The 25,744-nt window shown below is 36.8% G+C and overlaps 1 protein-coding gene across 15 annotated transcripts in view; it reads right to left on the minus strand.

Annotated features, from left to right (window-relative positions):
• AFG2A (AAA ATPase AFG2A) overlaps positions 1-25,744 on the minus strand; it is a 382,680-nt gene that overhangs the window by 118,203 nt on the left and 238,733 nt on the right. The gene's annotated exons all lie outside the window — the stretch shown is intronic.

Here is a 25,744-nt window from a genome sequence, read left to right on the forward strand (position 1 = left end):
CCAAGCTCAGAACTGACATTCCTCATGAAAGGTACACAAGGAAAGAGGATGCCCAGAATCTTATGAATAACTCACTATTACCATAATTAGTAACTAAAACAAGTACCAGTGATTCTATATCTACATCAAAGACTCAAACAAATAGCAATGTCAGAGTACTTTTGAAAACAGAAAAGCAGTACTTCTGAATGGCTTTTTGCTCCCTTGCAACTAACTGTCAGGTCGGTAAAAGATGATTCTTCTCTTTTAAGGAAATGTGTATATGACTTGCATTCATCATATCAAAAGATTTGTGTTTGGATAACTTCCTGCAGTAATTCTTAAAATATGGGTTAAGCTATTTCAGAGGTCTCAAAATAACAGCTCAGATCAAAGAATACTTCTAAGAGCTGATGGCAGTCAAAAAACTTCCCAAATATTTTATTGAAGGCTAATGCCTGAATTATCTTAGAAACAATGAAGTCATCTATTCAGAAAAAAAAATATTGAGCATGTACTATATATCAGACTTTGTTCTTGATTCTAGGAAATAGCATGAATAAGATAGGTATGTGCAAAACCAATTATAGTGACAGTTATTCATGTCTGTGAATATACTAATAACCTTTGAATTGTGTATTTTAAGTGAATGAATTTTATGGTATGTGAATTATATCTTAATAAAACTATTAAAAGAAATAAGGGTCTAAAGTGTGTCTGTTGACAGGATGCAGTAGCTTTTAGTGGGGGACAGTCAGAGAAAGCCTCTTTGAAAAAATAAATTTTGCTGATACTCCTGGAAGTCACCCATACAGAAATCTGGGGAAAGAGAACTCAAGGAAAAGGAAACATCAAGTGTAAAGGCACAGATGACCGGTAGGTTCCAGAGAAATAAAAAACCCCACTGTGGTAGAAATCTTGAATAAAGTGAAAAGATGTAGGAAAATGTGGTTAGAGGGACAGTCACAGGTAGATTCTAAGGCCTTAAGCAACATGGTGAAGAGTGTGGATTGTATTCTATTTGCAATGAGAAGCCATTGGAAGGCTTTAAGCAGGAAGGTGAAATGATAAGATTTATATGAAAAGATCATTCTTATGGGACAAAAAAGGTCTAACATATACATAATAAAAATCCAAGAAAAGATGGGGTAGAAAAAATTATTTGAAGAAAAAGCTGAAAATTCCTCCCAGTTGGTAAACAAACATGAATTGACACGATCAAGAAGCTCAATGAATTTCAAACAAAGTAACTACAAAGAAAACCATACACAAACATATTACTGTCAAACTGCTGAAAATTAAAGATGCCAGAGTGAACACAGGGAACAATGATTTGAATCACCAATGACTCTCAATCAAAATGATGTGGAAACCAGTAGAACAACATCTTTAAAATGCTGAAAGAATGAAAATGTCATTCAAGAATTCTATTCCCAGTGAAAGTACCCTTCAATAACGAAGGAAAAATAAAGTCACTTTCAGTAACAGAAAACCAAGGAATATCTACTAGTAGACCCTTCCACTGGAAGAAAACCAGTAGATCTACACTATAGAAAATGCTGAAGGAAGTTCTTAAGGTTGGGTAAATGACATGAGATGAAAAACTGAATCTTCAGAAAGAAAGAAAGTGGACTGGAAATGAAATACCACAAACATGTAGACTCCTTAGATATGCCAAAAATTACTCTTGTTACTGGCATAATGAGAAATAGTACTCCTTGAATATATAAGAGATACTTACTTATAATGCAAAACAGTGTATTTTTAATGTGTATTTATGAATATGAAGTATCTAGAAAAAAGATGTGATAGGAATACAGAAAGTATGGAAGACAAGAACTCAGACATGAATCTCTTTTAATTACAAAATCTAAAACAACAACAATAACAACAAAAAACAAAATCTTAAACACTCAGCTGTGACCACACATAAAACACGACAGAAAACACAAACATTGAAACTTCATATAGTTGCTCTGTGGGACTTAGTTCTTAGGGAACTGGCATAAAAAATGATGATATCCTGTGAGTAATAAATTATCCTTTGTCTCTGACTCAGGAGTCTCATGTCTTGCGCCAGACTCTATGGAATTATGGCAGGCTAACTTGTTAGCTTTCAAATAGGGTAAAGTCTGAGAACCTTCGCATTTCTTAATATGTATGTTCCTAATAATGAAGCCTCAACATATATACAGCAAAAATTGACAGGATTAAAAAGATAATAAATACAAATTCACAACATAAATAGGAGATTTTAACTCTCTTCTTTTAGTAATTAATAGAACTAGAAAACAAATCAGTAAGACAGAGAGGATCTAACAAGCCATCAATTACTCAGACCTAACTGAAATTTATATATAGGCCATCATGTCCAATAACTGCAGAACACGTATTTTTTTCAAGTACACTGAGTATATTCACCAAGACAGCCCATATGATAAGCAGTAAAACAAAACTCAACAAATTCAAATAGAGTAGAGCTCTGAATACAAGAAGATAAGTTAGTCATGAATAAAAATAAGACAGAGGAAAATCCCAAGCACATCAGAAATTAAACAGCATACTTTTAAATAAGACATTAATCAAAGAAGAAATCACAAAGGAAATTAGAAAATGTTTCAAGTTGAATGATAATGAAAATTTAACAAATGAAGATGTGTGAAATATACTTAAAGCAGTTAAGTGAAGTGAAGTGAAGTCGCTCAGTCATGTCTGACTCTTTGCAACCCCATGGACTATAGCCTATCAAGCTCCTCCGTCCATGGGATTTTCCAGGCAAGAGTACTGGAGTGGACTGCCATTTCCAGTGCTTAGAGGCAAATTTATAACTTTAAATGCTTATAAGAATAAAGAAGTCTAAAATCAATGACCTAAATTTAAAGAGTAAGTACAAGGAAGGAAAAATGAGAGCAGATATCAATGAAATGGGAAACAAGCAAGAGAGAAAAATCAAAGGTTAAGAGTGGCTTTCCACAAAGATTTTTAAAATTGATTAAATTCTAGCTAGACTGAACAAGGATAAAAGAGAGAACAAATTAGAAATGAAAAAAAAAAAGGTTTATCACCAAAGATAATAAAAGGATAATTGATTATTATTAACAACTTTGACAATAAAAATAAACAAATTTATTGAGAAATTCAAGATGAAAATGGACAGGGAATGAAACATAAAATCAGAATAGCTCTACATTTATTTTTTTAAATGGAATTGAACTCATCAAGTTGAATTCATTATAACTGACCTTCCCATTAAGAAAAATCCAAAACCAGATGGCTTCCTTTCTGAATTTTATTTCTGAACCAGAGAAGAAATAACACCAAAATTATAAGAAAGAAGACCACAATCACTTTAGGATACAGAGAAGGGAACACTTCTCAACTTGTTTTAAAAGCCAGTATAATACTAACTCCAAAATTCGAGAAAGACATCACAAAAATTGAAAATTACAGACTGACGACATAAACACAGACCTAAAAATTCTTTAATCACATTGACAAATAGAATCTAACAATATATAAAATGGATAAATCATAGTAACCAAGTAAGAATCATCCCAGGAATGCAAAGTTAGTTTAACTCAAAATCCATCGAGTATAATTCAGCATAGTAACAGAATAAAGGAGAAAAACCATATAATCACTTCAGTATTAGCAGAAAAACTAAAGACAAAATTTAAGATCTATTCATGATAAGAAAGTTCTCAGCAAACTAGGAATATAAGGGAACTTCTTCACTATAATATATGGTACTATAAAAACCTACAGGTCACATCATATTTAATGTCAAAATATTCAATGTTTTCTACCTAAGATAAAGAACAAGGTAAAAACTCATCACTTCTACCTAACATTATAACAGAAGTACTATAAGGCAAAACCAGAGTGGAGAGAGTATAGGGGAAGGAGGTATAGAACTTGGAAGAGTAAAAAGTAAAAAACTATCCTCCTTTACGGAGGATATATAATAGTTTATGTAAACTCCTAGTTCAGTTCAGTACAGTTCAGTCGCTCAGTCGTGTCCGATTCTCTGAGATCACATGAATCGCAGCATGCCAGGCCTCCCTGCCCATCACCAACTCCCGGAGTTCACCCAGACTCACGTCCATTGAGTCAGTGATGCCATCCAGCCATCTCATCCTCTGTCGTCCCCTTCTCCTCCTGCCCCCAATCCCTCCCAGCATCAGAGTCTTTTCCAATGAGTCAACTCTTTGCATGAGGTGGCCAAAGTACTGGAGATTCAGCTTTAGCATCATTCCTTCCAAAGAAATCCCAGGGCTGATCTCCTTCAGAATGGACTGGTTGGATCTCCTTGCAGTCCAAGGGACTCTCAAGAGTCTTCTCCAATACCACAGTTCAAAAGCATCAATTCTTCGGCGCTCAGCCTTCTTCACAGTCCAATTCTCACATCCATACATGACCACTGAGAAAACCATTGCTTTGACTAGACGGACCTTTGTTGGCAAAGTAATGTCTACCCTTTTGAATAGGCTATCTAGGTTGGTCATAACTTTCCTTCCAAGGAGTAAGCGTTTTTTAATTTCACGGCTATAGTCACCATCTGCAGTGATTTTGGAGCCCCCCCAAAATAAAGTCTGACACTGTTTCCACTGTTTCCCCATCTATTTCCTATGACATGATGGGACCAGATGCCATGATCTTCGTTTTCTGAATGTTGAGCTTTAAGCCAACTTTTTCATTCTCCGCTTTCACTTTCATCAAGAGGCTTTTGAGTTCCTCTTCACTTTCTGCCATAAGGGTGGTGTCATCTGCATATCTGAGGTTATTGATATTTCTCCTGGCAATCTTGATTCCAGCTTGTGCTTCTTCCAGTCCAGCGTTTCTCATGATGTACTCTGCATAGAAGTTAAATAAGCAGGGTGACAATATACAGCCTTGATGTACTCCTTTTCCTATTTGGAACCAGTCTGTTGTTCCATGTCCAGTTCTAACTGTTGCTTCCTGACCTGCATACAGATTTCTCAAAAGACAGATCAGGTGGTCTGGTGTTCCCATCTCTTTCAGAATTTTCAACAGTCTATTGTGATCCACACAGCCAAAGGCTTTGGCATAATCAATAAAGCAGAAATAGATGCTTTTCTGGAACTCTCTTGTTTTTTCCATGATCCAGTGGATGTTGGCAATTTGATCTCTGGTTCCTCTGCCTTTTCTAAAACCAGCTTGAACATCAGGAAGTTCACGGTTCACATATTGCTGAAGCCTGGCTTGGAGAATTTTGAGCATTACTTTACTAGCGTGTGAGATGAGTGCAATTGTGCGGTAGTTTGAACATTCTTTGGCATTGCCTTTCTTTGGGATTGGAATGAAAACTGACCTTTTCCAGTCCTGTGGCCACTGCTGAGTTTTCCAAATTTGCTGGCATATTGAGTGCAGCACTTTCACAGCATCATCTTTCAGGATTTGGAATAGCTCCACTGGAATTCGATCACCTCCACTAGCTTTGTTCATAGTGATGCTTTCTAAGGCCCACTTGACTTCACATTCCAGGATGTCTGGCTCTAGGTCAGTGATCACACCCTCATGATTATCTGGGTCGTGAAGATCTTTTTTGTACAGTTCTTCTGTGTATTCTTGCCATCTCTTCTTAATATCTTCTGCTTCTGTTACGTCCATACCATTTCTGTCCTTTATCGAGCCCATCTTTGCATGAAATGTTCCCTTGGTATCTCTGATTTTCTTGAAGAGATCCCTAGTCTTTCCCATTCTGTTGTTTTCCTCTATTTCTTTGCATTGATCACTGAAGAAGGCTTTCTTATCTCTTCTTGCTATTCTTTGGAACTCTGCATTCAGATGCTTAAATCTTTCCTTTTTTCCTTTGCTTTTCGCTTCTCTTCTTTTCACAGCTATTTGGAAGGCCTCCCCAGACAGCCATTTTGCTTTTTTGCATTTCTTTTCCACGGGGATGGTCTTGATCCCTGTCTCCTGTACAATGTCACGAACCTCATTCCATAGTTCATCAGGCACTCTATCTATCAGATCTAGGCCCTTAAATCTATTTCTCACTTCCACTGTATAATCATAAGGGGTTTGATTTAGGTCATACCTGTATGGTCTAGTGGTTTTCCCTACTTTCTTCAATTTAAGTCTGAATTTGGCAATAAGGAGTTCATGATCTGAGCCACAGTCAGTTCCCGGTCTTGTTTTTGCTGACTGTATAGAGCTTCTCCATCTTTGGCTGCAAAGAATATAATCAATATGATTTTGGTGTTGACCATCTGGTGATGTCCATGTGTAGAGTCTTCTCTTGTGTTGTTGGAAGAGGGTGTTTGCTATGACCACTGCATTTTCTTGGCAAAACTTTATTAGTCTTTGCCCTGCTTCATTCCGTATTCCAATGCCAAATTTGCCTGTTACTCCAGGTGTTTCTTGACTTCCTACTTTTGCATTCTAGTCCCCTATAATGAAAAGGACATCTTTTTTGGGTGTTTGTTCTAAAAGGTCTTGAAGGTCTTCATAGAACCGTTCAACTTCAGCTTCTTCAGCGTTACTGGTTGGGGCATAGACTTGGATTACTGTGATATTGAATGGTTTGCCTTGGAAATGAACAGAGATCATTCTGTCGTTTTTGAGATTGCATCCAAGTACTGCATTTCGGACTCTTTTGTTGACCATGATGGCTACTCCATTTCTTCTGAGGGATTCCTGCCCGCAATAGTAGATATAATGGTCATCTGAGTTAAATTCACCCATTCCAGTCCATTTTAGTTTGCTGATTCCTAGAACGTCTAAGCAGTCTACAAAACAACTAATAGCAAGATTAGAGGATACAAGTTTAAAACTAGAAAAGATGTATTAGGCAGCAAACTAGAAAATACAGTTAAAAAAATCCACCTAATGGAAACATATAAAAACATAAAGGAGGACTAAAAGTAACAAGAGAATGCTTCCCTGAAAATTACAGAGCACTGTTGAGAGAAATTAAAGATGACCAATTTAAACAGAGACTCAAAACTATTAAGATATTCTTTTTTTCCAAATTTATATACAGACTCAGTGCAATTCCAATAAAAATTACACAGACTTTAAAAAACCTGACAAACTGATTATAAAATTTATATAGAAATGCAAATAACTGAGAATAGTAAAAGCTAAAACTTAAAAAAAGAACAAAGTTGAAGGATTTATCTAACTTGAAAACTTATAATGCTAATAAAGAAACAAGGTAGTGTGATGAGGTCTATACGACAGACATAGCAGATCAATAGAACAGGATATGGAGTCCATATTGATTTTTATTTTTAATGCATTCATGGAGGAAAGCAATTTAAGACATGATGCTCAATGACTAGATACCCACATTTTTTAAAATAAACATTGATCTCTTAACTCACTCCAAACTCAGAAATTAACTTGAGATGAATCATGAATCTCAATTTAAGAGCTAAAACTACTACAAGTATTAAAAAATTGATAAACTGGTCTTTATAAAAATAAACCCTTCTCTTCTAAAGATACCTTTAAGAAAATAAAAGACAAGCCACAGACTGGGATAAAATATTTACAATAGGCATATCTAATGAATAACTTATATTCAATTATAAAAATAAACTTTAAAATTCAATGATAAGAAAATAAACAACCCAATAGAAAGTAGGCAAGAAATCTAAACAGATTCAGATATAAGAAGCTATAGGACTGGCAAGCAAGCAAATGTTGAATAAAAAGCTGCACAGAATCATGGTTCATCAGATCACTGCAAATTTAAGCCACAATGAGATATCATTACTTTCTCATAAGAATGACTAAAACTAAAGAAACTGACAATACCAAAGATTGAATAAGGATACAGAAAAATTAGAAACTGTAGGCTCTTAATGGAAACATAAAATAGCACAACTACTTTGGAAAAGTGGCGGTTTAGAAAGTTCCCCACCAGAACAATACAGCTGCTCTACTGCCAGGTGTTCATCCAAGAGGAGCAAAAGCAGAGAGTCATGCGGAATTGCACATAGGTGTTCACAGCAGCTTCATTTACAACAACCCTAAGCTGTAAACAATCCAAATGTTTACCAATTCATGAATGAACACATATGTATTTACATATAATAGAATACCACTCAGCAATAAAAAAGAAAAATTACTGCTACACTCAATAATATGCACGAGTCTCAAAACCATTGTTCTGAGTTAAAGAAAGCAGACATTGAAAATTGCATACTATAAATTCCATTTATATAAAATATGTAAAAATTTTCAATCTAATCTATATAAAAAGCAAACAAGTGGCTGGCTGGAGCCTGGGGTAAAGGGAAAGATGGATTTCCAAGGAGCAAAAGGAACCTTTCAGGCTGACAGAAATGTTCTATTATTAGTTCTCTTATTACATCGTGATTGCAGAAGTGGTTTCACAGGTACGTATACACACACACACACACACACGTAAATTAGTTGAATTATACTCTTTAAGTTGATGCAGTTTACTATATGCAAATTATAGCTAAATAAAGATGATTAAACTTCTTAGCATTATACTCATATAATTATATATCAACATATATTGATATATAATACTGAGATCCTCAATATTAAATATCAATAAACTTAAGGGGCTTAGAGATGTTTTCAGATCCTTTCTTTTCGAACAGACTGTGTTCTCGGACTAAGTAGTTTTTGAAAAGTAATATAACCATTCAATAAGAGAAAGAACATTTTCTTAACAAGCTTTATAGCTCAATTTCTATGATGTGGCTATGTATACGGATGACAGGCATCACGACCATTCCAATTCCAGACAAGTATATCTCCCACTTTTTAAAAAAGTCACCTGATATTTATATTTAGAGTTGCAAATAGAATATTAAAACTCATGGAGTCAATACTATGTATCTTATACAGGTGCTTCATAAACTGCTCAGAAAAATGTTAGCAGATAAAAAGGAGAAAAAAAAAGATCTTCTTGTTAAAATAAGTTAGGGCAACACTGGGTAGAAACAAAATTAAACAGGTTTCTACATGCAGGGATTTCTGGAGCTGATACTAATGGGTATGAGAAATCTCCAAGAGAGAACTGCAGGTAGTATATAGAAAGTCTACTCCAAATTCTCAAAATAGAATATCTCAAAAGTTAATATTACATTTCCACTTTGGAAAAAGGTGCTGTATACTTTTTGCACATATCACAATACCTAGAATATGCTGAGCATTTAATAAATATGTACTAATTTTTAAGTCATGTACAAATTAGAAAACAAAAATTCAATTAACAAATACATAATAAATATAGTGCCCTTGTTTAAAAATGAATGCTTTAATTATTTTCAGACTATTCCCCACACTTAACATTAGTTCATTAGGTAGAAATGACACATGATTATCTTGAAATGTATTTTATCATAGAATTAAAACCTCTATCTCAATCACTGGGATCACTTCTTCCCTACCTAAAAGAAACAAATTCTGGATTCAGGACATTAGGATGATACCAGCAAACACATTTTTTTTCAAATTATTAAAAATGTTATCTAAAATCAACATTAATATTTATATAGCCCTTAAGTATCTGGTAGGCTACAGTCCATGGGGTCGCAAAGAGTTGGACCCCATGACTGAGCGACTTAACTAAGAATCCATAAAGCAATTTTCACATAGCAAATTTCATTTAATATTATTCTAAATTTTGTGAATTACATATTGTTATACCCCCATTAAGAAAAAAAACGAGGCCCAAGATCATGCAATAAATGATAGAAAGTAAACGAAAATCAGGAGGTCTCTGAATGTTGAGTCACACCTTTTCTTTTTTCACTATCTTGCCACTACAATATGATACTCAGTATCAATGGATGAAGGAAAAAAAATTCTTTTTCTAAAATATAACATAAGTGACACAATAACTTAAAGAATTCTTTCACCAAAAAAAAAAAAAAAAAAGGATTATACCTTTACTATGTGCCAAGCTCCTTTTTAGTTGCTAGGGATACAGCTGTGAATGGCTTGGTTAGTTTTTTAAAGTTGAAGTATCCTTTTCACCTTTCTGGGAACACTAGTCATTCTAGGCTATTTTAAAATTTCCTTTCTAATAATTGAAAGAATAACACAGCAAAGGATATAGAGCACACACGTCATCTGAGTCTCTGGAACAACACTCAGCAAGCATCTGTGCTCCGTCCTCATCCCTTCTCCCCTAAGCTGCAGCTTTCCCCGGGCAACGGAGGTTGAGTATACTTCAACGATTATAACTTTGTCTGGGCCAACAGCCAGCTAAGCTTTTTCTGGCTTGATCTTGTCAGTGAAAGTTAGCTTAAAAAAAGGTAGGAAAGAGCTTTCCTTCCTGTAAAACCCTGAATGAGTTAACACCCTTCCTAGAATTTCTTTAAAAATACTGTTCTGCAATACTAGAGTGGAAGAATGTATTATGAATGATGGCATCTGCTGTTACTTTAAAATCACCATATGACAATTCTCAATGAAAAAACAAGCCCAGGCTTCCTAAAACTCTGAATACTCCTGGTTGCAAGGGCATAGACACTGTAGCCTTATATTAATTCTAGGTTAAACAACTGTTGGGCAAACAGCTTTTTAAAGAGGACTTTTTCAACATCTTGGGCAAGTCTCTATACCTCTAACAACCTCAGTTTCCTCATGAGTGAAAATGATAGTGGTTTTTAAATCAGAGAAGCCTATATACTTCTGACAAGAATTTCCCTCAAAATACACAAGAAGAGAAAACATCCCCATGCAATTCTGCAAATAATTCCACTGAGTTCAAGTGAAATCTGTTTGTGCACCTCGCACTAAGCATGACTATATTAGATGACCTTTTACATGGGTCTTCTGGACTCAATTCATATACTATCTTACTCAAGGCAATGCCTGATTATGTAACACGGTCTTTACTGAAAAGGTGTTAGTATAATTTTAGCAATTACACTACTTAATTAAACTAACACTACTCCCTTTCTTTCCTCCGACCTTTACAAAATGAACTCTACTTTTTCTTTCTTATAAATTCTGAAGTTCAACATATGCAATTTTTATATTCTATCAATGTCCAAATCTAATTTAATTAGCACAGAAATACTTGTTCACACCAAAGTATTATAATAGACACTCTGAGAAATTAGGTTCTGTTGGCTCCTATTCATTTAAAATGATCAACAAGGCTTTTAGAAGGATTAAGAGAAATGATGTATGTAAATCATCTAGCACTGTGTCTGGCACAGGCTGGTGTTCAGTAAACACAATACGCCTACCCCCTTTAAAAGAAAGAAAGAAAGAAAATGATCAACATGGGTGTGTATGTGAGTGTAGGGAACATCTTCTATTATAAAGAAAAGCAATACTGAGCCTTTACATTTTACTCTGATGGAAACATATCAGTGTATCATGATTCATGGAGAAAACAGTTCCAGAAAGTAGAGAGAGAGAGGTGGATCCTTAGTAACAGCTCTGATTTATTTTAAAGAAACCTTGGACTTACTCTGGGCATCTTTCTCTCCAAATTCAACTGATTAATAGGTGTGGTTAATGCTACCTCTTAAATCTCTCTTGAAACTGTCACTTGTATTCCATCTTCTTTATTATATGTTTGTGTGTTTGTTTACTGTCTGTCTTTCCCAACAGATTACAGGCAGAAATGTAATGGCAGATATCATATTCTGCCACTCAATACACTCATACACACTCATATTCAAGGCACTCAATACATGCTTACTCAATGAAGTCAGGCCTACATAATCTCTTGTCTAGAATACCATAACTATATTGCTAGCTGTCTTTCTACTGGCAGTCTTACTCATTCCTTTTTCTCCCTCTCTGTGTCTACATCATTGCTGAGTAATTATTCTAACTGCAAATACTATAACTCCCTATTCTCTAATCACTGAATGGCACCTCAAGGAAAAAAGTCATATTCAAGCATACTATTTCAGGCGTCTATAATTTTGGTGTAACTCTCTCAACTTATCTGCGGCTACTTTTCCTTTCTCATCCTCTGACTCCAAGAGCATCTAAGCATTCAGAGTTAGCCAAACTCCATGCTGCTTTCTGCAGCCCTGCTCTCACACATAATTCACTCTCAGCTCTGAATCACATTTTATCTCCTAGCCTATCAGGTGAACTCCACTTCTTGTTCAAGTTTCAACTTAAAAGTTTTTTCTGTTATGCAACCTTCTGTGACTCTTCTGAGTACCATATAACTTGTAATTTGGCATACAGGTTAAAAGTGAGGGAACAAGAATCAGTCTAACTGGGTTAAAATTCTAGCTCCATCATGTATTATCTGTGTGTTTAGACAAATCATTTAAACTTCTTGGTACCTTAAAATCCTTAACAGTGCTAGTTACTTAAGAGGATGACTCTATGGATTGAATCATATAATCTAAATAAAGGGCTCAGCACAGTGCTTGGTACATGGCATGCGTGTTTCAATTTAGATGTTATTATCATCATTACTGTTCCTGTATAATTATCCCAGTACTTGACTGCACTCCTTGAATACAGGGAATGCTAGTTATCTTTGGATCCTAAAACCTGGCACAAGGTAAGCATTAATGTTCTTTGAATGAATAAAAGGATAAATGTTCTAAAACCACGAGGTTAGAGCAATAGTAGACAAATCAGGTTAAAATAAAGATTCTTGATTTATGTTTTAAATCTCACTGTTCAAAAGGGATTACTATTTAACAACTTTCAACTTGCCTCTTCCTCTTCCTGCGTCTTATCATGGTCTCAGAAATGAGACTTTTAGTAATAGGGAAGGGAGAAGTTATAGACATACGCTTGCTCTCTTCATCAGGAATCTAATTAAGGAATCAGTAAGACAGGAGGCCCTAGAATACGCCTGTATTTATTAAATCTTTTCGTGTTGCTGAATCACATTATTCAGCCTAGAGATGAACACAGTTGACTTCTGGGAATGTTTCTTGTGTTGTCTGATTTGCATTTTTCTAATAATTAGTTTTCATTCCAATCCCAAAGAAAGGCAATGCTAAAGAATGCTCAAACCACTGCACAATTGCACTCATCTCACAAGCTAGTAAAGTAATGCTCAAAATTCTCCAAGCCAGGCTTCAGCAATACATGAACCATGAACTTCCAGATGTTCAAGCTGGGTGTAGAAAAGGCAGAGGAACCAGAGATCAAATTGCCAAAATCCGCTGGATCATCAAAAAAGCAAGAGAGTTCCAGAAAAACATTCTGCTTTATTGCTATGCCAAAGCCTTTGACTGTGTGGATCACAATCAACTGTGGAAAATTCTGAAAGAGATGGGAATACCAGACCACTTGACCTGCCTCTTGAGAAATCTATATGCAGCTCAGGAAGCAACAGTTAGAACTGGACATGGAACAACAGACTGGTTCCAAATAGGAAAAGGAGTACATCAAGGCTGCATATTGTCACCCTGCTTATTTAACTTCTATGCAGAGTACATCATGAGAAACACTGGGCTGGAAGAAGCACAAGCTGGAATCAAGATTGCCGGGAGAAAGATCAATAACCTCAGATATGCAGATGACACCACCCATATGGCAGAAAGTGAAGAGGAACTCAAAAGCCTCTTGATGAAAGTGAAAGAGGAGAGTGAAAAAGTTGGCTTAAAGCTCAACATTCAGAAAACGAAGATCATGGCATCCGGTCCCATCACTTCATGGGAAATCGATGGGGAAACAGTGGAAACAGTGTCAGACTTTATTGTTTTGGGCTCCAAAATCACTGCAGATGGTGACTGCAGCCATGAAATTAAAAAACGCTTACTCCTTGGAAGGAAAGTTATGACCAACCTATATAGTATATTCAAAAGCAGAGACATTACTTGGCCAACAAAGGTCTGTCTAGTCAAGGCTATGGTTTTTCCTGTGGTCATGTATGGATGTGAGAGTTGGACTGTGAAGAAAGCTGAGCGCCAAAGAACTGATGCTTTTGAACTGTGGTGTTGGAGAAGACTCTTGACAGTCCCTTGGACTGCAAGGAGATCCAACCAGTCCATTCTAAAGGAGATCAGGAGAGGGTGTGGAGAAAAGGGAACCCTCTTACACTGTTGGTGGGAATGCAAACTAGTACAGCCACTATGGAGAACAGTGTGGAGATTCCTTAAAAAACTGGAAATAGAACTGCCTTATGACCCAGCAATCCCACTGCTGGGCATACACACTGAGAAAACCAGAATTGAAAGAGACACGTGTACCCCAATGTTCATCGCAGCACTTTTTATAACAGCCAGGACATGGAAGCAACCTAGATGTCCATCAGCAGATGAACGGATAAGAAAGCTGTGGTACATATACACAATGGAGTATTACTCAGCCATTAAAAAGAATACATTTGAATCAGTTCTAATGATGTGGATGAAACTGGAGCCTATTATACAGAGTGAAGTAAGCCAGAAAGAAAAACACCAATACAGTATACTAATGCATATATATGGAATTTAGAAAGATGCTAACGATAACCCTGTATATGAGACAGCAAAAGAGACACTGATATATAGAACAGTCTTTTGGACTCTGTGGGAGAGGGAGAGGGTGGGATGATTTGGGAGAATGGCATTGAAACATGTATAATGTTATATATGAAACGAGTCACCAGTCCAGGTTCGATGCACGATACTGGATGCTTGGGGCTGGTGCACTGGGACAACCCAGAGGGATGGTATGGGGAGGGAGAAGGGAGGAGGGTTCAGGATGGGGAACAAAAATAAATAAATAAATAAATAAATAAAGGAGATCAGTCCTGGGTGTTCATTGGAAGGACTGATGCTAAAGCTGAAACTCCAATACTTTGGCCACCTCATGCAAAGAGTTGACTCACTGGAAAAGACTCTGATGCTGGGAGGGATTGGGGGCAGGAGGAGAAGGGGACGACAGAGGATGAGGTGGTTGGATGGCATCACCGACTCGACGGACATGAGTTTGGGTAAACTCCAGGAGTGGGTGATGGACAGGGAGGCCTGGCATGCTGTGATTCATGGGCTCGCAAAGAGTCGGACACAACTGGGCAACTGAACTGAACTGAACTGAATAATTAGGGATGCTGAGTATTTTTTATGTGCCTGTTGGCCATCTGGCCATCTGTATGTCTTCTTTGGAAAAATGTCTATTCAGGTTCTTCTGCCCATTTATGACTGGGTTATTTGTTTTTTGGTATTGAGTTGTATGAGCTGTTTGCACATTTTGGATATTAACCCTTGCTGGCTGCAATGTATGCAAATTATTTTCTCCCATTCTTCTGTAGGTTGTTCTGAAATTTTGTTGAGGGTTTCCTTTCCTGAGCAAAGTTTTTAAGCTTGATTAGGGCCCATTTGACTATTTTTCCTTTTCTTTCTTTTGCTTGGGGAAAATGATTTAAGAAAATATTGCTACAAATTATGTTAGAGTGTTTTGCCCATGTTTTCTTCTAAGAGTTTTACATGTCACATTGTATACTTAGGTCTTTAAGCTATTTTGAGTTTATTTTGTATATATGATGTGAGACAGTGTTAGAATTTCACTAATTTACATGTAGCTGTCCAACTTTCCCAACACTACTTGTTGAAGACTCTTTTTTCTCCATCATACATTCTTGCCTCTTTGTCATAGATTAAGTGACCATAGTTGTATGGGTTTATTTCTGGGCTCTCTGTGCTGTTGCTAAGTCGTTTCAGTCGTGTCTGACTCTGTGCGACCCCATAGACGGCAGCCCACCAGGCTTCCCTGTCCCTGGGATTCTCCAGGAAAGAACATTGGAATGGGTTGCCATTTCCTTCTCCAAAGCATGAAAGTGAAAAGTGAAAGTGAAGTCTCTCAGTCGTATCCGACTTTTAGCGACCCCATGGACTGCAGCCTACCAGGCTCCTCCATCCATGGGATTTTCCAGACAAGAGAACTGGAGTGGGGTGCCATCTGCTCTATTGATCTATATGTCTTTTTTTTTTGGTATCAGTATCATGTTGCTTTGATCACTATGCTGCTGCTGCTGCTAAGTCGCTTCAGTCATGTCTGACTCCACGTGACCCCAGAGACAGCAGCCCACCAGGCTCCCCCATCCCTGGGATTCTCCAGGCAAGAACGCTGGAGTGGGTTGCAATTTCCTTCTCCAATGCGTGAAAGTGAAAAGTGAAAGTGAAGTCACTCAGTCGTGTCCGACTCTTAGCGACCCCATGGACTGCAGCCTACAAGGCTCCTCCGTCCATGGGATTTTCCAGCCAAGAATACTGGAGTGGGTGCCATAGGCTTGTAGTATAGTCTGAAGTCTGGAAGGGTTATGTCTCCAGCTTTGTTTTTTTTCCCTCAGGATTGTCTTGGCAATTAATTGTGGGTCTTTTATGATTCCATGCAAATTCTAGGTTTATTTGTTATAGTTCTGTTAAAAAATGTCATGGATATTTTGATAGGGACTGTATTAAATATGTAGATTGCTTTGGGTAGTATGGTCATTTTAATAATACTAATCCCTCTAATCTAAGAGCATGGGACAACTTTCAATTTCTTTGAATCATCTTCAGTTTTCTTTATCAATGTTTTATAGTTTTCAGCATATAGGTCTTTCACCTCTTTGTTACATTTATTCCCAGAAATTTTTTTGGATGAGATTTTCAATGGGATTTTTTTTTTATACTTTCTGATATTTCATTGTTAGTATAAAGAAATGCAACAGATATCTGTATGTTAATCTTATATCCTGCTGCTGCTGCTGCTGCTAAGTGGCTTCAGTTGTGTCCGACTCTGTGCGACCCCATAGACGGCAGCCCACCAGGTTCCCCCATCCCTGGGATTCTCCAGGCAAGAACACTGGAGTGGGTTGCCATTTCCTTCTCCAATGCATGAAAGTGAAAAGTGAAAGTGAAGTCGCTCAGTCGTGTCTGACTCTTCGTGATCCCATGGACTGCAGCCTACCAGGCTCCTTCGTCCATGGATTTTCCAGGCAAGAGTACTGGAGTGGGTTGCCACTGCCTTCTCTATATCCTGCTACCTTGCTGAATTTATCAGTTCTTACAGTTTTTGTGTGGAGGCTTTAGTGTTCTCTATATGGAGTATCACATCATCTGCAAATATTATCCCTTTCAATTTGGATACCTTTTATTTCTTTTTCTTGTCAGAATGCTGTGCCTAGGGTTTCTAGTGCTATGTTGAATAGAAGAAGTAGAGAGTGAGTATCCTTGTCTAGTTCCTGAATTTAGCAGGAAGGCTTTCAGCTCTTCACCTTTGAGTATTATGTTAGCTGTGGGTTTGTCAAAATGGCTTTTATTATGTTGAGATATGTTCGCTCTATACCTACTTTGTTTTAAGAGTTTTTATTATGAATGGATGTTGAATTTTCTTAAGTTTTTCTTCTGTGTCTTTTGAGATGATCATGTGTTTTTTGTGTTTCCTTTTGTTAATGTGGTATATCACATTAATTGACTTCTGTACTGTTCTATCATCCTTGTGACCCTGGACTGAAACCAACTTGATCATGATGTATTGCTGCTATGAGCCATGAACAACATGGGATTCATGGCCTCCGGAGGAGAGGAATTTGATCCAGAGCCAGAGATGAAGCTTGATCACTTGGAGCTTTTTTGTGTACCAAAGTTTTATTAAAGTATAAAAAGAGATAGAGAAAGCTTCTGACATAGACATCAGAAGGGGACAGAAAGACTCAGGAATTGAACCAGGGTCTCCAGCACTGGAGGTGGATTCTTTATCAGCTGAGCTACCAGGGAACACAGAATTAAAACAAGATTCTTTTAATTTTGTGTAGAAAAAGAATAAAACTATCTGCCACTTGCATTTTATTTCCTCCTGCTGCTTGGGGATCTTTGGCCTTTCTACCTATTACCCTCTCAGTATGATCCTTTTTATGTATCATTGGATTTAGTTTGCTCATATTCTGTTGAAGATTTTTGAATCTATAGTTATCAAAGACATTGGCCTGCTCTTTTCTTTTTTTCAGTGTTTTTATCTAGTTTTGGTATCAGAGTAATGACAGTTTCATAGAATGCATTTGGGAGTATTTCTTCCTCTTCAATTTTTTAGAATAGCTTGAAAAGGATAGTATAAGTTTCTCTTTGGATATGTTTGGCATATCCAAACATATCCCCAGTAAAGCCATCCAGTTCCTGCCTTTGTTTGCAGGGTTTTTTTCTGTTTCTAAATTACAGATTCTATTTCACTTCTAATGATTGATCTGTTCAAATTATCTATTTCTTCTTGACTCAGTTTTGGCAGCCTGTATGGTTCTAGAGACCTGTCCATTTCTTCTAGGTTGTCCAATTTGCTGGTATGGAAATGATTTATATCTTTAAATTTAGTTGCTCTTTAAATTTATTTATTTCCAGTTTTATTGAGAAAATTAACACATAGAATTGTATGTATTTAAAGTATACAATGTGATGATTTGATATATATATACATTGGGAAATTATTATCAAGATCAAGATAATTAACATATCCATCACCTCACATAGTTAACTCCTTTATGTGTATGTGATGAGAACACTTAAGATCTACTTTCAGCAAATTTCAAGTATATAATACCATATTATTAATTACAGTCACCAAGCTGTCCATTAAATCCTCAGAATTTACTCATAATTGAAAGTCTGTACCCTCTGACCAACATGTCCCCATATACCATGTCCACTGTCCCAGCAACCACCATTCTATTCTCTATGAAACTGGCTTTTGTTTTTTTAAGATTCCACATATAAATGATACCACATAGTGTTAGTTTTCGTCTGCTTATTTCACTTTAGCTATGATCTTTATAAGGCTTGAAATTCTTAATATTTCAGGAATATAATTTCATAATATCTTGTATGAAATTCAGGAAACTTTAAAAGTAATTAGATTGAAGGAAGAATAGCTTTAGAGACCAATAAAATAAGTAATATTTAGTAAAAACCATGTAAGCCACCGAAAGGAACACTCTACATTATATCATTTGGTAATTAAGCTTTTAGGGCAATGAGGAAGTATACAAATTGCACTTAAATTGAGGGAAGTATCTGTTCAATAGAAACTAGAAAACAGAAACAGGTTTTACATAAAATCTGAATAACAAAAATTTAACTACCCATGTGATATTTTTAAAGTAACTTAAAAACACCAAACGAGTTGTTTTTGTACAAAGCACAATAAGCAGCGTGACCAAGCATTATGACTTGGTTCTAACTTTTAAGAACTTAGACTTTATAAGTGGAAAAAAGTCAATGTACAAAGAGTTAAATACAGTAAATTGTAACTAATGAGTTAAGACAGTAGTAGAAAAAAAAAAAAAAGACAGTAGTAGAAAAGGTGAGAAAATACATGAATAAGTGCTAACTTAATAATTTAAGGATGAATTGAGAATCAAATTTCAACTTGATAGATGCTATGAAACTAAAAACCACTCATTTAATGAGATAAAACCAACAATATTTACCTAATGCATATATAAAACATTTGGAAAGGCAGAGAGAGTTGACAGGTATGTGTTTGAGATCAATTACACTTAAAACAAGCAATAGGTTCTGTTAAACCAAGAAAACCCACTTTCATAATTCTTCTCTTACAGCTTCTAGCTTAGTAAACCTTTTCATAAGAAATCATTTGAGATTTTTAAATTTTGTAGTATAGTAAGTAGTAATGATATATATATTTGCATTATACACACCATCCTTTAAATAAATAGCCCTTTTGAGTTAGGTATTTTTGAAACCATGGAGAATATAATCTAGGTGGGAAAGATCCAAAAAATCTGAGGAAACAAACATTTTATTTGTATTTTTAAAACATAAACTCATTATTAGTCCACTTATATTTATTACAACTGATTCAGATAATGGAAAGTAAGCAGTTCTGAGAGTCAAAATTAATTAATTTGAGATAAGACTTTGGAAATAAGGACTTTCAAATTGCCTTAAAAAATCTAGAAACAGTACCCTGAACCAAATGAGATGGCCCTAAAATGACAAATAGGGGAGATTTACCAGGTTGAGAAGGTGGGAAAAGGCAGATAAAAATACTATGCCCAAAGAATTAAAGGTGCATCTGGGAAGGCAAAGGGTTTACTGTGCACACCTTTCCAACAGTTGCACCAAGCATGGATTACAGGTGTGCTTAGGACATTGCTTTCTTCAGGTCTCAGGAGGGCCAGGAGTCCAAAGAAGCCAGAGGCTCCAGGTAGTCCAATAGCAACTTTGTTGGGCTATTATTACCATGTATGTCATGTCCTGTCATGAAACATGGGGACTATGGAGGCAGATGAAGTAAAACAAACAAACAAATATCCGCCACAAGTATGATTCTATCACATACAGTGGCAATGCCAAGAACTTTGGTCTTTCTCTCATCATAGTTCATAGGAAATTGTGAAAGGTTTGTAATCAGGTGAAGGACAGGCTCAATGTTCTGCTTAAGGAAATAAATCTGGCTGCAGTGTGGAGGTAGCACAGGAATGAAGTGCAGCTTCCAGTTAGGAAAAGAATATAATCTTGAGGTCTTAAATTAGAACATAAATAATAACAGAGGCAGTGAACCGGAAAAGGACAATTTAAGATGTATCTCTGAGGTAAAACTGCCCAAAGTTTTCAACTTATTACTAGACATTTCCTCCTTTTGACAATGCCTTCTCATTTTGCAAAGAAAGATAAAGCAGGATTTCTCTTAAACAGATTTGTACTTGTATTCTGCAAAGACAGTAATACTTGCCAAATTAAAATCTGGATCTGACAATATGTCACAACTTCATTTTTAAACTGCTAGAAATGCTTTTTAAACATTTCAGTTCATATTATAGCTATTTAAGATATTCAGTTATCCCTAGAATTGAGGAAGTTTTTACTATTCAGTTTGAGACTTCACAGAACAGTTCAATTCCACAAACATTTGTATCTACTCTGTGCCAGGCACAGGATTAGGTGCTAGGGTTACAACGTTCTTTGTTCTTTGAAAAATAATTCTTCTAAAAGGATTTCTGTATGACAACATCTGAGCACGTGTTTGTATTAAAACAAATAAATCAATCAGTCTGTAGGCTGTCTAATGTTGGGCCTGCTCAGTTCTGTAGAAACCCGTAGCACTGTGCAAGAAAAGACTTGATACATTTGACAGCAGGTGTTTAGGAAGAATGTATCACAATAAATGGCAGTACTTGATGAGGAGTACAAAAGAGGGAAGAAAACAGAACAAAAATAATTCAACACACACACACACACATACACACACACACTTAAGTCCTTCTACTAGAATGTTATATTCTTCACCCACTTCTATTAAGGAACCCTTTTACAAAACCAAAACAGCATTTATCTAGAACTAATCAATTATTCCTCTTATAAAAAGTGAATGTGCTTTTTGATATACTACAGAGGAAAACTAAAAATAGTACAATTAATCTTTCTAATATCTCTATAAAAATGCACTCCTTTAAAAGTTCTTCGTAAGGTTGAAAAGGGGTGGAAACTTCCTTACATGCAAACACCAATTTTTATAATATTTAAATATAAATAAACCCATAGGTTGGTAATGGGGGGAAAAGGTGAGAGGTGGTTGTCGGGGGAGAAATGATCTGTCCCGTGCTTATTTGCCAGAATCAGCTCCCATCATTTGACCCCTCTCTGATCTTTTCTTTTTTATCTTTGTTTTCTACCAATACTGAACACCTTGTAGTTCACTGAAAATAGCACATGCTCTGTACCTTGGTACGTGCTGATCTTTCAGAAAGTCCTATTCAGCCAGCCCTATGCTATGTACTCCATGAAAATTCTGGTTCTTCCCTCAAATCACTTCTGCACACACAATGGAACAGTCATTTTCTGCTCTACATTACTCCTAAACATTGTTTACATGTCCGTTGAATAGATTACACTACAACATTTGCTCATATGTTCTAATGCCTCCACTGGACTATAAGGTATTCAATGGACACATATTTGTCCAAATTTAAAAAAAAAATCATTTTGTCAAAATTTAAGGTGACCTACCTACAGATACCTACCATATTCAAGAGCATACCTACCATACAAGAAATATCGGGTGGTACAAACAAATTGCGGAGAATATTAATTTTCTGGGTAGGTGGGGTATTTAATCCATTACATACAACCATTTGTAAAAACCTAACAGATGATACGGTAAATGTAAATGAACCATTTCTTGTTGACTCAAAGTTTTCCCCTCTCCTGTGTTATTCTGTGCTAAAGGTAGCTATCAATGATAGAGATGCAGCATGACAGATTTACACAGTGTGACTTGAATGGGCACCACAAGGCTGATGGGTATTGCAGAGCAGCACTACAGAGCTCTACACATGGCCTCCCTGCTTGTATCGGCAAGGTTCATGATTGTTCTACAGCCATTGAGCTGAATGTTCCTCTGCCTCTCACTCCAAACAGAATGATTCTCTTTTCTACTGTTGCCAACACCCCAATTTTTGAAGGTTCAAAATAACAAGTATATGAAGTTATTTCTTATCAATTCCACCATCTGAGAGTAAAGGACTGCTTTATCCTTTCCTTTTAAAAAATAAAACAACTCTCAGACGGATCCTAGCCCACTTCTGGGCTCTATGACCATTAATACTGCACCTGCTTTATCTGCTCTGGCTGTTCAGTGCACCTTTCTTCTTCCACGTACCTAACACCTTTTTGTTTTATCTTTGATAATACATACTACCAGGTTCTTTTCTCTCTTTCACATAGTTAAAAATTCTGGCTCAATTACTTATTAATTGAGTTTTAATATAGTAGTTTTCAACTCTCGTGTCAAATAACTCCAAGTGCCTGAGATATAGAGCCACAGCCCAAAAGTGGCTCAGTGAGGCATGTGAAGAACCACGTACCTCTGGAGAGTTCAGCAAATCATAGTCTGTGGCCAAATCTGTCCCGCCACCTGTTTTACAAACAGAGTGGCCCTGGAACACAGCTGTGCTCAGTCATTTAAGTGCTACCTGGGGCTGCTTTTATTCTAGGACAACAGAGTTGAGTAGCTGCAACTGATAAGATCGGAGAAGGCAATGGCACCCCACTCCAGTACTCTTGCCTGGAAAATCCCATGGATGGAGGAGCCTGGTAGGCTGCAGTCCATGGGGTCGCTAGAGTTGGACACGACTGAGCGACTTCACTTTCACTTTTCACTTTCATGCATTGGAGAAGGAAATGGCAACCCACTCCAGTGTTCTTGCCTGGAGAATCCCAGGGACAGGGAAGCCTGGTGGGCCACTGTCTATGGGGTCGCACAGAGTCAGACATGACTGAAGCCACTTAGCAGCAGCAGCAGCAACTGATAAGATAACAGCCTGAAAAACCTAAAACATTTATTACGTGATCCTCTATGGAAAAAGTTTCCAAATCCTTTACAAAGTGGCTCTTAATCCTTGTTGGGCATTATAATCAACCTTTTAAAAAGCAGATTTCCTTGGACTCACTTCTCCAGTAAGCTTTACTCTATCACTCAGTTCTCCAGAGAGTTTTACTCTATCACTCAGTTCTCCAGAGTTTTACTCTATCAGTCCAGGCTCAGGCAAAGTATTTTTTCAAAGCTGTGCAAATAATTCCAATGTGGAGTCACAGTTAAACCACTGTTCAAGTACTTTCTCATTTCTTAAACCTCAACATCCCCAGTAATCATCTGACTTCTTCTTTAATCCAGGAGGGTTCATGCCCTATTTATACTCCACTCAGATACATTGGAGAAGGAAATGGCAGCCCACCCCAGTACTCTTGCCTGGAAAATCCCTTGGACGGAGGAGCCTGGTAGGCTACAGTCCATGGGGTCGCAAAGACTCGGGCATGACTGAGAGACTTCACTTTCACCTTCACTGGGATACATTAGGCTTGGAGGGAGAGAGCAGACTCTGCATGCTTAATAGGTATGCAAGCGATCTCTGATGCAGGGAGTCCAGAGACTAGACCCTGAGAGACACAGTTTGTAGAAGTTGGCTTGAAAAAAACACAGGTAAACTTGGAAGGTCCCTTGTCCCCACGTCAGCAATGAATCAAATCACCCTAATTGCTCTTGTCTATGTTTTCTCATCTGTAAAATGCAACTCTTTCTGTGTTGCCTGTCTCATAAGTTTGCTATAAGATGTGCTGTGTCAACTCTCTGCTTATAAGCAGATAAGCACATAACAAGCAGATAATACAGATACCATATTTAAGCACAATTTCAAGTGTAAAAACAAGACATAAGACTAGGAACTGTACCAATGACTTTCTGAAGTCAAACCTGGAAAATAAAGGGTTTACAGAACGGGGTCAATACTACAGTGATTGGAGGAGGGCATGGCAATGCACTCCAGTATTCCTGCCTGGAGAATCCCCATGGACAGAGGAGCCTGGAGGGCTACAATCCATGGGGTTGCACAGAGTCAGATACAACTTAAGTGACTTAGTAGCACGTGTGCCCTACAGGGATTGCACAGTGACTCATGGTTTGGCGTACAAACGTAGCTGCATCCCCTTCAGAGGCCTGAGGATCTCAATGACCTAAAGGTTCATGGAGAGCCCAAGGGATGGGAGTACCTGTTAACTCTTAAAACTGGAGGCCAAATTTGGTATGCAAAAACTGTGTATGCACATTTTCCTCAGAGTGTATCCATGAGATTCCCCAAAGAATCCACTCATTAAAGAGATGAATGTGGTCACTTACCTCTAAGTATCTATGTCCTAGAACATGGACCTTATCAACAACCCATTAGGAAAACTTGTCATGGAGACCAAAAACAAAAAACCCATTGTAAATTATTTCTAAATGCTGCTGCCCTGGCTTAAAATGAATCCACTCAAGAAATAAATGTGTTGGCTTTCTTTTATTCCTGTTGCTTTCTAAACAAAGTAAAAAAAAAAAATTAATAATTTCCTCAATCCTATGGAACTAAGTATATTTATAATTAAATATTTTTAAATGTGTCAGAAAAGTCTCTGTTATATTGCCATTTAATATAAGCAGAAGAGGATTTTGGTTATCCTATCAAAGTGTGTTTTTGTGATTCCTGGATACTGAGAACAGCAGAATTTCTTACATAGTCAAGTCCAAATATGAGTACTGAAAAGAACTGACTGATCTGATATCTCTCAGTCACCTCATTATTCAGTCATACTAAGTGGTCAAAACACCCAGAAAAACCCAGATTCCACACTGTGTTTACCCTATCTTTAGCAAAGAATTGCTCACTGGCTAAGGTCTTTCCAAGCACTCTGGAGTTATGAAAAGAAGTTTGATTGGCTTCTTCAGCATGTGTTCGTTTCCATTGAGTACTGGGAGACAACTGAGACTGACAGCCAGGTCAGTGTGGAAGACACTGGCTCTTGGGACTGTTGTCTTCAAACTTTTTGATTTTTATTCATATTATTAAAATCAATTTGAGCACTTTCTCCCAGTATTCCTGTATTTATTCAGAAAGTATATACACGTATCTCTGTATTAACATACTGTATATATTATATAACACACACAAATGTACATTTAAAAAATGCTACACAAAATAATCATGACAATAAATACAAAAAAGCAAAATGGCTGTCTGGGGAGGCCTTACAAACAGCTGTGAAAAGAAGAGAAGCAAAAAGCAAAGGAGAAAAGGAAAGATATAAACATCTGAATGCAGAGTTCCAAAGAATAGCAAGAAGAGATAAGAAAGCCTTCTTCAGCGATCAATACAAAGAAATAGAGGAAAATAATAGAATGGGAAAGACTAGGGATTTCTTCAAGAAAATCAGAGATACCAAAGGAACATTTCATGCAAAGATGGGCTCGATAAAGGACAGAAATGGTATGGATGTAACAGAAGCAGAAGATATTAAGAAGAGATGGCAAGAATACACAGAAGAACTGTACAAAAAAGATCTTCAAGACCCAGATAATCATG

Source organism: Bos grunniens, chromosome 17 (assembly GCF_055505025.1).
Source record: "Bos grunniens cultivar Pamir isolate PY7600 chromosome 17, Bosgru_T2T1.0, whole genome shotgun sequence".
Taxonomy (NCBI): domain Eukaryota; kingdom Metazoa; phylum Chordata; class Mammalia; order Artiodactyla; family Bovidae; genus Bos; species Bos grunniens.